The sequence below is a fragment of the Lissotriton vulgaris genome, chromosome 4_1 (genome assembly GCF_964263255.1).
Source record: "Lissotriton vulgaris chromosome 4_1, aLisVul1.2, whole genome shotgun sequence".
Classification (NCBI taxonomy): domain Eukaryota; kingdom Metazoa; phylum Chordata; class Amphibia; order Caudata; family Salamandridae; genus Lissotriton; species Lissotriton vulgaris.
In genome coordinates, this window is record NC_141691.1 from 443,729,217 (window position 1) to 443,746,813 (window position 17,597).

The window sequence follows — 17,597 nt, forward strand, 5'->3', positions numbered from 1 at the left end:
AGAAAACTCCAGGTGAGGTCTCGTGGTTGGCACTGCGTTACTAATAAGTGAGTGTAAGCACAAATCCGTGATCCCACCGCTGAAACACCATTTATGTTGGACCTAGAATATCCAAGTCTACATATGGTAGCTTGGCACAGTAGTGGCTACAGCTAACTCAAGGCGTTGGTTAAGTGCTTACAAGTCTCACTCACAGTAACTCAGTGATGAACCACTAAAATAAAAGACACAACACCAATGTTGGGAAAATACCAGTACCTTTTATAAAAATAGAGTTCTTTTCTTGTTAGGCTTTTAGACAGGTATAATACACAATTAATTTACACCTTGTTCATGAAACTCAAATCACACTTCAATACTTTTCCCGGTCAGATTATCAGAATCAAGGGTACATTTGTGGTCAGTTGCTGTTCAGGTCACAATACACTTCACTACTATATGATTACAGAAAGGAAAGTGCAGTCTAATATCTCAATATGTTTTTAACAACTCATAAACAAGTACATTACCCCACAGCACTTAGGTATCTGCTCAATTCCACAGACCTCTACTGGATGTAGATCTTGACAGCATAACCCACCAGTTATGTAACTAAAAGGAAGACACAATAGTATTAACAAGGCTCCCCTCTAGTTAATTTACAGGCTACACCTATCTGGTAGAGGATCTACTCCCTCAGTTACCAATAGTCTGTAAGGGTTTTTACTCAGGAACCCTGTGGTCCCCTGCACAGCTTCCTCCTCTCTTTTCTGAGCCAATTGTTGGATATTTTAATCTGGATTAGGCAGTTCACTAGCCCGCTTCCTCAAGTCAGGCTTCCCTGGACTGTTCAGTTAATTGCTTGGGGCGTAGCCCCACTGTCCTGCTTCCTCGGCACTCGGTGCTGCCGCCTCCCGCTCCCACACTACCCGGCTTACTTGGAGGTTTGTAGGCGTGTCGCGGGTGTGTCCTCTTCGCGCGATGGAGCCTGGCAGCAGTCGGCTGATGGGGGAAGACAGGGAAGGCTTTCCCGGCCCAAGGCTCCCTACCGCGACGTCCGCTGTGGCGCTTCTGCCTCCTCCGAGGGGACCGATGATTGGAGCTCCGACGCGGCGCTCCTCTGCTGACGCGACCGGCTTTCCTCAGGCGGCACTACTCCGCCGGTCATGCGCGGAAGCGCTCGCTCTTCTCCCGCCTCTGCACGGCCGCTCACAGGAAGGACGCTATTCTCTGCGGAGTCGCTGCTCTTCTGGGCCTGCCCGACCCTAGGCCCCTCCTGCCTCCACAGAAGCGTTCACGCTCAGGGCATGCGCGGAAGCGCTTTCTTCTTCGTTTAACTCGGCTGGTGCCCCCGGGGTCCCACAGCCGATCGGAGCTGCACCGCTGCTCTTCCCCAGTCACTTTCCTCACCGGCTTCACAGGGAGGAGATCTTTAAGCAGCGCCCACGCTCCTTAGGTCTTCTAAGGCCTCACAGACCCACAGCTTCACCAGGGCACGGCCAGGTACTCCAGCCACGTCACAGGGCTCGCAGCTGTTCCCCCACACTGGTAAGGGGAGTTGGAAATGTGGGAAATCCTCTTTTAAGAGCTCCCTGACAGGGTTCACTGGGGCTCAGGTTAAGAGGGATCTCCCTTCACACGCAGGCTTATTTTCTCCTTGATAATTGATGTATGGGGAGGGATTGGTCAGAGGCTGAAGGGGGAACAACCCTCTGAAGAAACTGTCTGCCTCAGAGACAAACTAGCCGCTCTCAGTGTGCCCACCTCCTCTCACCACTGCCTCACTCCTCCACTCTTGGGTCAGCACAAAATGGTTGCTGGTCACTGGCCTTATATAGGGTGGCCTGAGACCTGCAGAAGTCTCTAGTGGATTCTAGAAAGTTCCCTAATGTTAGCCTATGGACCTGTCCTCCAGTAGTGTCCGTTATGGCAGTTGGTGGACACCATTTTAGGTTTCTGGAGACCCCTAGATTTTCAAGGGGCCTGACTAGGCCTCACAGGTTATGAGGGAAAAATGGCGTCATCGCCAAGGAACACCTAGCCCCCTGACAGCATTAAAAAATCCTGATGGACATATGTAAAAATAAAAATAGAAACTCTGGGAGGCTAAGGGGGACAAAAATAAATAATATTGGTTAGAGTATCCCCAGAAGCAGACAGGTCTAACACTGTCCCATTGGGATTTCCTTTAACTTGTCTTAAAAGACTCAAAAATATTTCCTCAAGATTTTTTGTGAGGCTACAAATGGCATAGAAGGGCCTTCAACAAAATGGCATTTCCTAGATCCAGTGGGGGATGGGGTATTCCGAATTTTTAATTTTAATATTGGGCATCTGTCTTGCAATTTATTTCACCTTTAGTTATAGGCTAAAAAGCTTCACTATTACCTTGTCATAACCCCTCAATTTATAAATTTGCTATTGGTGAGGAGGCCAATGGGTGTCTGTTGAAAATACTTGAACCTAGTTATCATAAATAAATTAAGTTTAAGGTTCTGATTGCTGCATTTTCAATTTGGAGGCAAATCAAGCGTTATCTAGGGCTTCCTCAAATAAATCGCTACACTCCTTTTGATGCCGCTGAGATGCAACAACCAGGAACTGGCTCCAGCTAGGTATTAGCAATTCAGGGGATATGTTTCAAGATCTTCAACCATTGTCTTTCATTGAGATACAATGTAAATTTGGTGTACATAAGAAGGATTTTTTTAAATTCTTACAAATCCGTAGCTATTTTTAGGGCAATACAACATTCGGTTCAAGATATTCCCTCTGATAGAGGGGATGGGAAAATGGTTCCCCATTGTTTTTTTTATTCTAATTTAATTTTTACACTCCCAGAGGATTTAGAGCAATGCCAAGATAAATGGAGAATTAAATTAGATGTAGGGACAATTGACCTTCATACCTCTATTTCTCTGGTGAATGATGTTTTGATTTCCGGGAGGATGCGCGCACAACATTATATGGTTTTGTATGATCTGTATTATTCTCCCAGGAAAATCTCCAAATGGAGTACTGGAGCTGGGGCCAGCTGCAGCAGATGTGGCTGTTACGCTGGCGATGCGCAACATATGTTCTTTTTATGCCCTAAGCTCGCAGTTCTACTACGTTCTAACCAACATTTCTTGATAGAAATACTTGGCACCCCAATGTGTATTTCTGCAGAGTTGGTCATGTTACGCACTGATTCAAATGCTCTAACTATACAGAAGGCACGTGCTGCTTTTCTTTTTATTTGTATGGCTGTTCTGCGTGCCTGTATCACTAAGGATTGGAGATCTCCAGATCTCCCATTATTTTCTTCCTGGAGGGCCCAGTTCTTATCTATGTACAATATTGAAGTTGCTATATTTAAAACTAAGAGTATTCGCAAAAGAAGTAGAGGGTTAAAAATATGGACCCCTATAACTGAATGGATTTAATTGATTGTAGTATTGCTCCTACTTGGCCATTGGTTTTTGGGTTATTTTTCGAAATATTAACTGCAAAATTGTCCTTTATTGTCTCATATAAAGTGCCTTGTATGCTCTTACAAATTCTGGTGCTTGTTATATCCCCTTGTTTGTTATCCTTCGTTGTGTTCATATGATCAAATTGTATTTTTGGTGGTGCAACTGTATGGTTTATTGGCTCTGTATCGTGTCTGTTCCTTGCATAAAAATAAATAAATAAATAACAAATCTAGGCACACAACACACCATACACCATCTCTGACTGCCATGTGTGTTTCCGGTATGCACTAAATCGGGTCACTCTATTTCTTGCCACCTGATATACTTGCAGCTCTGCAAACCTTTAAATACTTGAGCATGCAGATCTTCCACGACCTGTACAATCTCTGACAGGGGAACTGGTAGGGGGTGTTTAACTGGTGTCTGATGTCCTGTGTCACTTTTTGGTGTACACTCAGGCTACCAATTATATATGCTTTCTGGAATGGTCATGCTATTGAATCTTCTTTTTCTTTTTCATAAACCTTCTGTGAAAATCCCAGTGTCCCGGTTTGAGAGCCATGGTACACTCCTGAGGGAATTAATTTGGGATGGCAGGCGCCAGAGATTGCATTAGCTACCCTCTGTTATCACCCACTTGAGGGTGGATTAGGAGGGCCAGACTTTTTCACAGCTCTTCAGTAGATCACAAAATGGCACGATGGAGTGGGTTTATTGAAACTCAGTCAGTTGGCCACTAAACCCATCCAGGCACTCCTGCGGGCAATGTATTTTTGCCCGGCACTTTGGATTCTCCACCTGGGTATCCGTTTGTACGCTGCCCTGGCCTGTTAGTGACATGGGCTGAGGCATACTAGTACAGTGACCCTTTTTGCTCTTGAACTCCCATCGTTGGGCCTCCCTCACACTGACCCATTGACGTTCTTTACTGCAGTGCAAATGGACTCTCAGAGACTGTTTTTCAAAGAATGTCTTGATGCCCTTTGCAGAGCTAGTGGAACAGACAGGTTTGACAGTGGGTCAATTTATCTACGGAGCTCTTACTCATGCTTTACGGAACCTGTTGGATTGGAACCTCTCACACATTGGGTCCTTCAGCTACTCCTGATGCTAGGAACAGGCTCTTGTCTATTATTGTGGTTCTTTAAGGCTGTAAATTGGCTGTTAAGAAATCGTTGGACGGCCGTCAGGCTAGCTGGACTGCTGACTCAGCCCGGGCATGGCAGACACTGAATGAGGGAGGATGCTTATATATCCACAGAAAAGCTCTCTCAACACACGTTTCAAATACATACAATTCAATTACACTCACAGGAAGTACCTTATGCCTCATAGAATTCAGACTATCTATGGAGGGGAGCCTGGATGTTGTCCTGAGCTCACTGAGTTCGGGTGGAGCTTACTTTTGTGTCTTATTAAGACCCTGTCTAGGTCACTAACTTAATTAATTTAATTAATTGCCTGCATTTTGATTACTGGACCTCTTCTGTAGTTCGGGGCCCAAGAAGATGGGAAACAGATATGGGGGCTTGGCCCTGGCTCTGGCCAAGCAATGTGTTGCCTTGGTCTGCAAATTGCCCTGGGGACCTAATGTGGAAATATGGGTGACTGACGTCATGTGCTAGGCAATGGCTGATGAAAGGGTGCTACAGAGTGAGAAAGCAAGGATTGTCTGTCCCCGACCTATTGAACTGCTCTGGTGGGAAGAAGTTGATGAAGGGGAATCCTCTGGGCCAGCAGTTGACTCTGAAGAGGAACAGACCATGGGGTCAAGTCCCAGTTGCAAAAATGAGCTGAACCCTGACAGGCCATAGGCAGAATGGATTGCCCTTCACTGGCCCCCGTCACCCACCACTTCTCTACAACTGATGTTGTTGACACATTTAGTGAAAAGTCTTCGGCATGCATGGGCACGGTCATAGTTTGTATTTTAAACATGTTTTATTAATATCTTATGGCCTCTAGTCCTCCTGAAAGTCGACCATAACCAGCTAAAAATGAATATCCCAGGATAGTGATTCAGTAATAATGCTGTGCTGTAGTGTTGTAATACTTAAACTGCTAATAAAGAAAAGGGTTACAAAGATATGACAGCCATGGTCTAACAGTGGCTGGAGTATCCTAAGATTTAAAGACCCAATATTGCAATCATAGTGTGATAAATCAGGGCCTGTTTGTAGTGTCCACCCACTTTTCGCACCTATTTTGACTACCGGGTGATGGTTTTCAGACTCTGACTTTGCCCTGGGCTCTGATAACTAGACCTAGAGCATGTGCTCTGAATAAATGTCCATGATAATTAGGTATATTTACAATTGGTGCTCGCAACCTACCTGTAAGTCCCTAGCATTTGGTAGGCCATGTAAGTTTAGAGGGTCAGTAAACTAAATGTACTTGAATGTGAACTATTGTAGTGCAGCTGTTAATTTAAAAGCCAGAATTGCCTTGCTGGCTGATTTTAAAGTTGAATTATATGAAGATTCTACTCTGGCTTTAAAGGTACTTCCAAAACTAATAATCTACCTTACTTTTACTTATAAGACCCCCCAAACTCTCCCCCAGGTCCCCTAGGGGAGTAGACCTGCCACCTCAAACATTGCTAGCCTGTGACATACTATATTGGCTTCCATCACATGGACAGAGGAGCCGATAGCACAAAGTGTCAGGGAAAATGAGCAGAAAACCACTGTAAACTGTGGATTTTCAGCTCATTTTCTAGGCTTTGAACCACTAACATCCATTAAGGGGATCATCAGATCCCTCAGTCTCAGTAAGCTGTTTACTTTTTTGAAGGAGGAGACTTGGCGGCAGGGTGGGTCAAGCGTATCTCAAAGGTGCTTCTTGTCTCAATGTTCCACCCCTTCAAACACCTTGACCCCTTCTTACACTGTGAGCTTTTTGCTCAATTTGGAAGGTATTGTGTAGGGTGTTATGTTATTAATATTAGGGACATTAAAAAACATGTTTTAAACTACCACGTTAATTTTTCCACACTGTAGATAACTAGCTCTATTGGCTAACACTGGAATATTTTATCTAAGAAGAAATGTCGACAGAAGTGAGGTCAAAATGTCAATAAAAGACTTAAAATGATAGTTTGTGATGAATCCAACAACTTGCCACTGTTTATTAAAAATAACTATCACAGAAAAGAAATTAAAAGAAGTTGTTATACTTTCTTTTCTGTTATTCAAAATCCAGCTGCCCAGCTGCACTCTTCTGATTGGCTAGCCTGTTCCAGGCGGAGCCAAGATGTCTTAATGAGATGTGAAATGGCCCACTGAAAAGACAATGGATTTCCTATGGGTGGAGCACTATATCTATTGTATAACACACAAGGAAAAAGAGAGAGGCTGAAAATATCCCACACCAGTCTCTGAAGTAACTATACAACACAATTGGTGTGGTGTCCTTGGGATAAGAACCTCTTCGGGGAAATATCAGGTACTACTCCAATGATCCTGTTTGGAATCTGCAGGTTTCAAAAGTATAATTAGAGTAGCTGCCGGTATTTTCCCCAGATTCTCTTATCATAAGGACAACACACCAAGTGCTGTATGGAGAACTGCAGGTGCAGAAGCAAAAGCAGGATGAGGGAGGGGTTGCCAAGGTTATCTTCAAAGGTGAAATGACCTTTTAAGACTGCATGGGCTCACCCCCAGCCACACAGGAGCCCTTGTAATTAGATTAGGGTGAAGAATGGAAGGGGGGTTTTAGGGAATCCTAGCCACAGCAATGGGATTGCTAAGCATGATCGAACCTCCAGGAAGCACATTTCTCTATGTTGGGTTATGAAAGAATAATGCTTTCTTGGACATGAATATGCTACACTCTGTAGTAAGTGCCCCACACCGCTTGATGCTCAGAAACACAGCATAAATATGGAAAAGTTGCCAAGAAACTCAGAACCCTGACTGACACAACAAGGAGAAGTAAGACTGCCCTGCTGGAACCCTGATCTGGACTCAAATGTTTGCATTCTGAAGGACTGCACCTGCTGTACATTATGGAACTGCAGGCCTATGGGCTTTGCCTGGTTTCACAAGGATTAAGGAAAGGACTCCTTCAAAGCAATAGTTACAAAAGAGCTACCAGAAATGTAGTGCCTTAAACTACAAGGAGAAGGACTGCCCTGCTGGAAAATTGATCTTCCTCAAAAAGACTGCACCAGCTGCACCTTCTATGACTACAGTACTAAGGAGTTTGCCTAACTTGAAGAAGTATTAAGGAGTGGAATCCTTCCAGGCTACAGGTTAACAGAGCCCGCCTGCATCATCTCCACCATGAAGCCCCTATCCTGGAGTATGTCCAGTGGACGTTTAAGGATTTGGCCAGGTAAATTGTGGGAATTGTTTACCAACATCCCAAAGACCATCTCAGAGCTTCTAGACCCCTGGATATTCATTGTGGTCACTTCGATCCCTCAAGAAGACCTTCTGAAAAAAGTTCAAGAAGTTTGGAGAACTCTTTGTAAAAAGCTCAATAAGTTGACCCACTACATTGTAGGATTTGCACCCCAAGAGGCAAACCAATTCATCTGAACCCCTGGCTGGTGCTGTGGACCCCTTTCCTGTATCAATAAACACTTCTGAAAGTAAGTGTATAGACTTCTTGATGTTGTCCCCGTCCAGCATGACCTTTTTTAACCCTTCGAGCACTATTGGTTTCCAAGCTCTACTTTTACTTTTAATCTTTAAAAATCATATCTCCAGTCATTGACGTTTGCTTTTTGTTGTTTTGGTGTCACTTTGTTTATAAAAAATATACCTTATGTATATAAATAGATTTTGGATTTTTATTGTGTGTTGTGTCTTACTTATTTAATTCACTGTTATTTTTTAACCCCTTAGCTGCTGGTGACGAGCTCAGCTCGTCATCAGCCACGGGTGGCGTGTGCTGATGACGAAGCTGAGCTCGTCATGTAACGCGGAAAACGGAAAACAGCCGCACAGCGCAAAAATCACCGCAGCACCGATGCGGTTAAAGCTTTACACACCTATCTCCAAAGTTAAGCTTGCCCGCTCATTGCCAGCTAACAAGGTTCGCACAAGGGAATAATTTATTGAGACCTTGACTGAAGCTTTTATTGTGATCGTGGTCGTATTACTAGTGATAAGTCCCTACTTATTCCTACTAGTGAACCACTTTCCAACACATAAGCTTTGTGATTTAGAGTATGTTGAATTGCCACACTCAGTAATAATCCTTCTTCGTTGAAAATTGTTGCAGGCAAATATTTTTGTGTGAAAAGGGCTCTACGTTGTCTACAAACTTGCACTGGTATTGACTACAAGATACATACCGAAAAAAACCTTGGTAGAGCACAAAAGACACGTCTGTCTTAATTTGCACTTCCAGATTTGCAATTTCCTTCTGTTGCCTTTCATTGAACGTGTCTAAATCCTCGGGAGGTGTTAAATTAAGACGAAGAAACACTGGTTCCCTTGGTCTTTCAAACAATTCTAAATGTGGGTTGAGGTTTCATGTAAAGAACGAAAAATGAAATAGTCCGCAGGTGCATAAGACAGAAGAATCACTATGTATAATTACAGAGAAAAACATGTCAAATGCACAGAACACCAACTCCTCCAATTTACACTACATATCAAGGCTGCAAAATGAGTTAAAATGTTCTATTTCTGAAAATGTGTTATCTACATTTCATGTTCCAGCTGAGAGAGCGTGCATAGGAGGTCTTTCGCAACTATTTTTCCTTGTTTGGGATTGTGTGCTACAGAGGGGCAATCATTTAAACTCACACAGCATGCAGAATTCCTGACTCCAATTAGGCAGCAGAAATAGTTCATTATTCTTTCCGTTGAGCTGCTGATCAGATTGTCAAAAATAACTCACTTTAACCCACTGCTATTTATAATTAATTAAAGTGTCAGAGTCTCCTTAAGCATGTGCATTAAACAACATTTTGGTCTCATGGATCGTTAAAATGACGTATGATAAATATTGTTTTGTGAAATTGTATTGTTAAAAACTGGAACGTACTTCATTTTATTACACTTTGTATAAAAACTAGGAACCTCTTTTCGAATAAATAGAGGGTAAATATAGTTCGAAGAGAGAATATAAACCATGCCAAAGATTTAATCTATCTCTTTAATCTAATGATATATCTTACATTTTATCGCTATCGATACGTTGTTGTTGTATGCTAATGTGAGGTAACGTCCTGTCTATAATCCTACAAATAGGATCGCACCACCCCTCAAATGATGTCAGTCTTAAAGGAAAGCCGGCAAGTGGTGTCCCTTCCTTTTCCTCTCACACAAATGGAGCGTCTTAATGTCGCATGCATGCATTAATTGTAAAGATTTCCTCAAGGATTTTACATAACAGTTTGGCTGCAAAAACCAGTGTTTAGATTGCATGTGGTATAATCTATGTATTGATAATCTATATGGCAATCACCATTACACTTTGTCTTTCTGCCCTCATTTCATTAATTAGAAACTTAAGCGTGTTGCCTCACCTCAGATATTGATGAAGCACCTGGCTTTATTCAGGAAATCTTTATTTTTCCTCCATCAAGACATTAAACATTATCCCTTACCCATTATCACCATCAGACTAATAACCACTTGCTGACGATATATAGGATAGACGCCACAAATGTCCAGGATTGTGTGGAGGAGACCATTATAAAACAAGAAGAGACCAAGGCAAAGAGGATTACTTCACACAATCCAAACGTTACTTATTCATCTTCCTTCCTTGTTTCATTCATTACACATTAAGCATAAATGATAGAAGCAATAGAGCTCAAGAATCACAATTGCTGAATTCAACTACCACTTGGAAAAACCTGGAAAACAGATCCTGCAGATCCAACATCAGCATTAAGGGCATTCTATTGCAGTACGATGCAGGCCAACTGGAGGACTATGTCCTATGACTATTCTGCCACATTGTTCAGAGCTAGAGAGGAAGAATCTCTCTCTAGATCACACACATTGAGCTGGCCACCCCTCATCGACACCTGGCTCCCTACAGGACATTATTATGTGCATTTATGACTACAGACAAAATAAACTCATAATGTCTGCAACACAAGATCACTCCTACATCTCCTTTGAGGGGAACAAAGTAAGGACATTTCAGAATGTGTCCCTCATCAACTTACAACAAAGGTGCTCCTTGAGGCCCTTCACAAATTTTCTTAGGGACAAAAGAGGTGAGATACAAATGGGGACATCCCTTTCAACTATTTTTTGCTTGGAACGGGCAAACATACACAGTCTGCACACCACATGAAGCAACAGAGATACCGGGTCTGGAACTGGAACAAGAGCCCCATCATAGCAAGCTGGCTCCTGGGCAGCTCCGCCGGAGTCAAGCCACAGATAACATTCTAGGAATAGGTCACAACAACAATTGAAACAACCGACAAAACAAAAAAAGCTTCAGGCAACGGTCAGCCCTGCTACAATAACTCACAGACCAGAAGCAATCCCGAGATCATACAGCTGAATGACTAGTACCAAGTTGTGACCAGAAACGAAGAAATGTTAGTCGCAGTCCAATGACCGATATAGACTTTTGAACATTATACAGATGGAGAAGATGGAACTGCTGAGTCAGTACCAGGGGAGGCACCGTTGGGTCCCCATTTAACTAACTGATAGAAGCTGGCAGAGGCGGATGCATCTGCACTTTCTACATCTACACACGTTGGGATACCAGCAGGAGTGGCCAATGACATGGACCTCTACAATGGAATCACAAGGTTTGCACCATTTGGTGCTGATGTTTATTTTGTTTCAATGTTTGCACAGTTAATGTATGTTCCTGCACACACAAGTCTGACACACTGTCACGCTGCAACCCATTTGTTAGGTACAAAGCTACAACAAACCAGAACATGGACCCGAATATAATTCATCAACTCTGACACTGTATGGTGTGAATATTTAGCATGAACGTGAAGGGACTGAACTCACCAACCAAAAGAATAGCTTTATTGTCTCAGCTCAGGGCAGTACTCTGTGATATATGCCTTTTACAGGAGACCCCCTTCTTAAAAAAGATTTGGGTAGGATGTGTTCTACATGGTTTCACCCTCAATACTGGTCAGCAGGTCCGGGGTAGAAGGCAGGCGTTGCCATACTAGTTGCTACACAATTCCAAGGACAGCTCCTACAAAATCACTCTGAAATCACAGGCCACATGCTTTCACTGCGTATATTCTTCCATACCTACATATTTCATGCCTTTGTGCCCTTAACGACCACCGGGAGCCCTTTTTAAAGCAAGCATTTACCATTATAGTAAAGATGCCTGATCTAAAAATAGTATTAGGGGGTGACTTCAATCCGGTGCATGATGCCCATTTTTACCAATCCCCCCAATGGAGAGGGTTCACCGGGACATTTTCCCCGTATGGAACACCTTGGCTAGCAGACGCTGGATTAGTAGACGCCTGGAGGGAATTACACCCTACCACACAGTCAAATGAATTTTTCGCCACCGCACATCAATCGTATGCTAACGTTGATTAAATCCTAGTTTAAGCATCACTACTCCCAATGCTGACACAAGCCGATATTGAAGTGACCTCTATCTCAGACCATGCTCCCATACATCTTACACTGAATCTACCCTCCTCCAATCCGAGGTGTAAAATGTGGCGTCTTAACCCAAAACATCTGTCTTATGAGCCAGCTGTCAAGGAAGTAGAAAAAGCTATCATAGACACACACAAAAATAGCAACACTAACATATATTACCATTGCAGCTCACGTATGGCGAAGCGTGCCGAGTTAGAGACAGCAGTGAGAGACTTGGAGAAAGCTCACAGAAAGACAGGCTCACATCAAACTAGACAACACCTGACTATTGCACGGTCCTTAACATGGACTCAGCGGAGCATGCTTTGCTCTGCACAAGGCAAAAATATTAAGCTGGGGGAAACAAGGATAGGAAATTATTGGCTCATAGGCTGTGAGCCCAAATCCATTCCTGCCGCATAAACCATTTGATAGGCCACGACCGTAAACTCAATACACAAGACGAGGACATAGCTGCTGAATTCTATGCTCGGTTATATGGGGAAGACACACTCTCAACCAAGGACGGCTCCAGATACGTAGAACAGACACCACTGACCACACTATCAGAGCATGCAGCAGTGCCACTAGAAACAGATGTAGCTGAGCATGAGGTTCTAGAAGCGATTGGGAGAAGCAAGCGGGAGAAAGCACCCGGACTAGATGAAAACATAGCAGCCAGCCTTTTATAAGCAATATGCTGCACTATTGTCCCCCGTGTTTATCCGGCTATACAACTCCTTCAGCACATCGGGAGCCCTTACGGAGTCTATGTGCTCTGCAATCATAAAAGTCTTACCAAAACCAGGGAAAGATCTCCAGTCATGTGCATCTTAATGTCTCATCTTGCTACTTAATGAAGATGCTAAGAACTTTACAGGGATATTGGTGCACAGACTGGGATAATGTCTCCCAGGGCTAATGGATCCTGATCAATCAGGGTTTGTGCTGGGCCGCACATGTGGGCACAGCACCAAGTGCCTCTTCCATCTGCTAGATAAGACTTATAGAGTCCAGACACCAACACTACTCTTGTTGATAGATGCTGAAAAGACATTCGACCAAGTGCACTGCCATTACTGTGGGTGGTACTGGAAGCTTTCGGTTTGTGCCCTTGCTTTAGGAGCTTCATCTGGCTAGCTATGAGAATCTGACTGCACTACTCCCAGTCAACAAATCATTATCTCCCAGCTTTCCAATCTCTAGAGGGACACAACGGGGTGCCCATTCTCGCCACTCCTGTTCACGCTATATATGGAACCACTAGCAGAGTGCATCTCCAGGCACTCTCTCATTGAAGGGGTCTGGATGCTGGGTGGAGAGACAGTCCTAAAAGATAGCATTGTATGCAGACGATGTCTTTGTATCAATCACTACATCTCTACAGTCACTGCCTCCACTATTAGAGGAACACACTGCATTTTGGGATGTCTCTGGCTTTAAAGTAACCATCACCAAATCCCAAGCTTTGAATGTCACTATTCCACACATTGAACAAACACAACTTGTATCACAATTTCCCTGTACATGGGCCTCGCAAGGGATTCCCTACTTGGGCAAACATATTTTGTCAACTACAGATAAGTCAATATCATGCAACTATTCTGAACTCCTGAGAGCAGTATGTTCACTTATTCAATCTTGACATGGTGGACTCATCTCTTGGCTGGGATGATTAGCAGCAGTAAAGATATCTCTTGTACCCAAGATTTTACACATCATGCAGGTGACACCATTACAACTGTCCATCTCCAAGATCAAAAAACTACAATCCACTATTGATTCCTTTACCTGAGGGTGATAAACATGCCAGAATGGCTAGGGAACAAGTATACCTTCCGGTGGCCAAAGGAGGGCTCAAAATACCCCACCTATCATGATACTACCAGCGGCACTTCTCAATGGAGTGGCCATACGCCCTCACCAAGAAACACTGGTGTTTCCTGGACCAAGCAGTGGCATGAATACACATATGGGAAATACCATATCTCCTCGGCCGTCCAGGCCACAGTAGCATCCTGGAATAAGACCTGCTCCCACAAACAGCTCTCCACTCCGATTTCCCCTGTCACTCAGATTTCCCCCAGGCTCTAAATGAACTGGCATACACCAGTTGGAAAGAAGCCAAATGCAATGGCGACTTGTTTGAGGAGCGTGGTTTACTAGAATTTACAGAGACGCAACAAGATTTTGGACTCCCAGACTCAGGGTTCTGGCACTACACAGCACTACGTCAGTGCTTAACATTATCGTTAGTAAGACCCCATGTAAGTAGGAAACTTACTCCATTCAACCGCTGGCTCCTGTCTAGACGAGATGACCATTGACTGCTATCAGATATATATATATATATATTCTGAAATACTGTCACCAAACCCTCACACTCACTTGCCAGGAGGAGATGGGAGGAAAAAGAGTGGACGGATACTTTACACCACACACACACATAAGCCACCAGCGCCTCTGGTAAAGAAACACTGCTAAAAATTGTCCACTACTGGTATTGTAACCCAGCCCTCTCAGCCCAGTGGCAGAGAGGGAAAGATGGTAAATGCTGGAGGAACTGCAACCATACAGGCAGGCTTGTTAACCTGCTCCACTGCTACTGGACGGATGTCCTAGCAGATATCGACCAAATGTTCCACCCTGATATACCCCACTTTCCCAGTTACATCTTATTAGGTCTACCCAATATCCAAACATACCCACTTCATTCCACTAGGGGGAAGGTAATCACCTTGGCATTCTGTGCAGAAAAGCAGGTACTGTTGTCTAAATGGGGCACAGACACCTTTCCAAAGCAAACAGACTGGGTACATAAGCTTTGGCACCAATTCGGCATTGAAAAGGTAACAGCAGTAATAACCCACACTTTACCAAAATTCGAGAAAACATGGGAACATGTATCAAACACCTATCTGACATTTTTGTGAACTTACCTGGCCAATATATTTACAGGTCCTTCATCTCACGTCCATAGCTCAAACCGACAATCAGGGTGTCAATATGAATGGGAGGTGACAAACTCTAAAGGTATTATCATGAAGTGCATGTTCTATTTATTTATTGTGTTATAATTTTTTGAATTAACATTTTGAAAAAATGTAATCATAAGTAAAATAGGGATAATAGCAAATTACAATTTGAATGATATAAATATATATATTGAATATATGAAAAAGAAGAAGAGAAAATTCACATATGATAAATACTATGCACCAATACGTAAAACTTAGAATTAAAAAGATAACTAATGGGATACATAGTTGAATAAATAAAGTATGGAACATGTTAAATATTTAAATAATGCAAGTAACAGATATAAGAAATATAAAAGTCTTAAAGAAACAGTCAGAGTTCAACTCATCAAATAGATAATAGATTACATATTATGTATATCAATAAATATGGATAAATATTAACATGGCAAATCTCCTCAGCCCTCGAGGAGTAATACATTTAAAAGATCAAATATTGTAAAATATATCAAGAAAAGAAGAGTGAGTAAACTAGAGAAAAAATGTTGATGTAAGAACTAACAAAGCATATCAATATATTTTATAAGTTAGTGAGATAAAAAGTGAAAGGTCAATAAATATAGTATGAATGAAAGGATAGGAGGGAATTAGAAAGAATGAATAAGGTAATAGAATATTACAATAATAAAACAACAAAATGATAAGATAGTATGAAAATTGGAGAGCATGAGAACCATGGGTGAAAGGAAGAAGAGGGGGAGGAAGAAAGGAAGTATATTGTCAAATGACAAATAAACGAATATTAGTATCAGCATTTGTAGTATTATAATCAATATGTATGCCACTATTCATTTTCAGGAAAGTTGACCAAACACAAAGAAATATGTCAGATTATAAACTATTCTTTCATGTGATGCTGTTTGGAACATAGTTGTCAGCCATTCCTCTTGTGAAGGAGGAGATGGAGATTTCCAATGTCGTGGAATAGATATTTTTGCTGTGGCCATTGCTTAGTGAAAAATATGACATTGGGGTTTGGTGAGTTTTGGAGATAGCTGAAGATCAGGAAGTGGAATAACAGCAGGAGTGAGAGAAAGAGTAAATGCATAGTAGAAGATTAACCGCATCGCTGCGGTTGTTATTTTTCCGCTGTGCTGCTTTTTTCTAAAAGCCGCGTTACATGACGAGCTCAGCTCGTCATCCGCACATGACCACCGTGGCTAATGACGAGCTGAGCTTGTCATCAGCAGCGAAAGGGTTAAAGCTTTCCCCCACATATGACTAGAAAGGTTGAATTAACGGACAGTCAAATATAATGTGTGTTGAGTCACAATTGGTTTTCTCACATCTCCAGCAATTGGCATGGGGAATTAAACCAGTTTTCTTTAATCTGGCAGGAGACCAATACCAATTATGAAGAATTTTAAATAAACAAAATGTAAGTCTAGCTTCACAAGTTCTTTTACCTAGTTTTCTCCAATATTTCCTCCCATCCACTAGCAGAGTAAGAAATTGAAAGTTGTGACTGCTATTTGAATTGTAATGTCCGTGTTAATGGTTGAGAATAAAGATGTGTAGTAAAAACTCTGTACAAAACAGATATCACTCTGTTATGTTTGCCCCATGTATTTAGATATGATACTATTTGTGAATTTGATAGCATTGGAGAAGGTGAATCCAATTGCTTTTTCAAACATTGCTTAAGCTGATCATATTTTAGGGATTGATTTGATGAAAGACCAAATTCCTCTAGTGTTCTATTTATGTATTTCCCCACATGTTGATTTTTCCTCCCCCCTATTATCCTCTATGTCTTAGGTTTCCTCGCCAGCCATTGGATGTACGTAACGCTTGTTGTAAATTTCAAAATAATAAAATGATATAATTCTAATGTTACAGCCAACAGCATTTATCGAACACACTCCGCCACTTGTGGAGCTCCACCCAGGCTTACAAAGAAGCCCAAGTGCCTGCCCAGCATTCATGAAGCAAGGGAACACTTGCGCCAGAAGCCCAAGAGGTCACGACTGTGTAAGCAGACATGCCTTGATGAACTGCCCTGACAGAACTCATTGCCATGCAAGCTTTGGCTTCCAGCTGTTTTATCCTTTTGGGAGACTTTCATTTTCATGGAGAGGATGAGACAAATCCAGATGTAATGAGGCTCATCTCGGATCTGAGCGATATTGGACTTACACAGAAGGTGTCCGGACCAACTCACACGGCAGGCCATACCATGGATCTCATTTTCACTAGCTCAGAACAACTAAGAAAATCTCAGCCGCTTCCCCTTATCTGGTCAGATCACTACATGATCCAATTTTCCCTTTTGCTCCAATCGGGGCCAAAATATTAGATTCATCGTATGCAAAAAAATGGTAAAAATATAAGGCCACGGCATAAATTAACACTGGATACTTTTAACGAAACATTTACCCAATTCTCCCCTAATTTAGAGCAAAACGGCCAAGACCTCACAGCAATGTTATCCAGTTTCAATTCAGCCTTAACTAAAACATTTAACATAGTGATTGCTTTAAAAAACGTCAATTCCTCTTCGAGTTGGCCCCCTGCCCCCTGGTATTCGGGCAAATTGAAAAATTTTAAGTCCACGTGCAAAGCACATG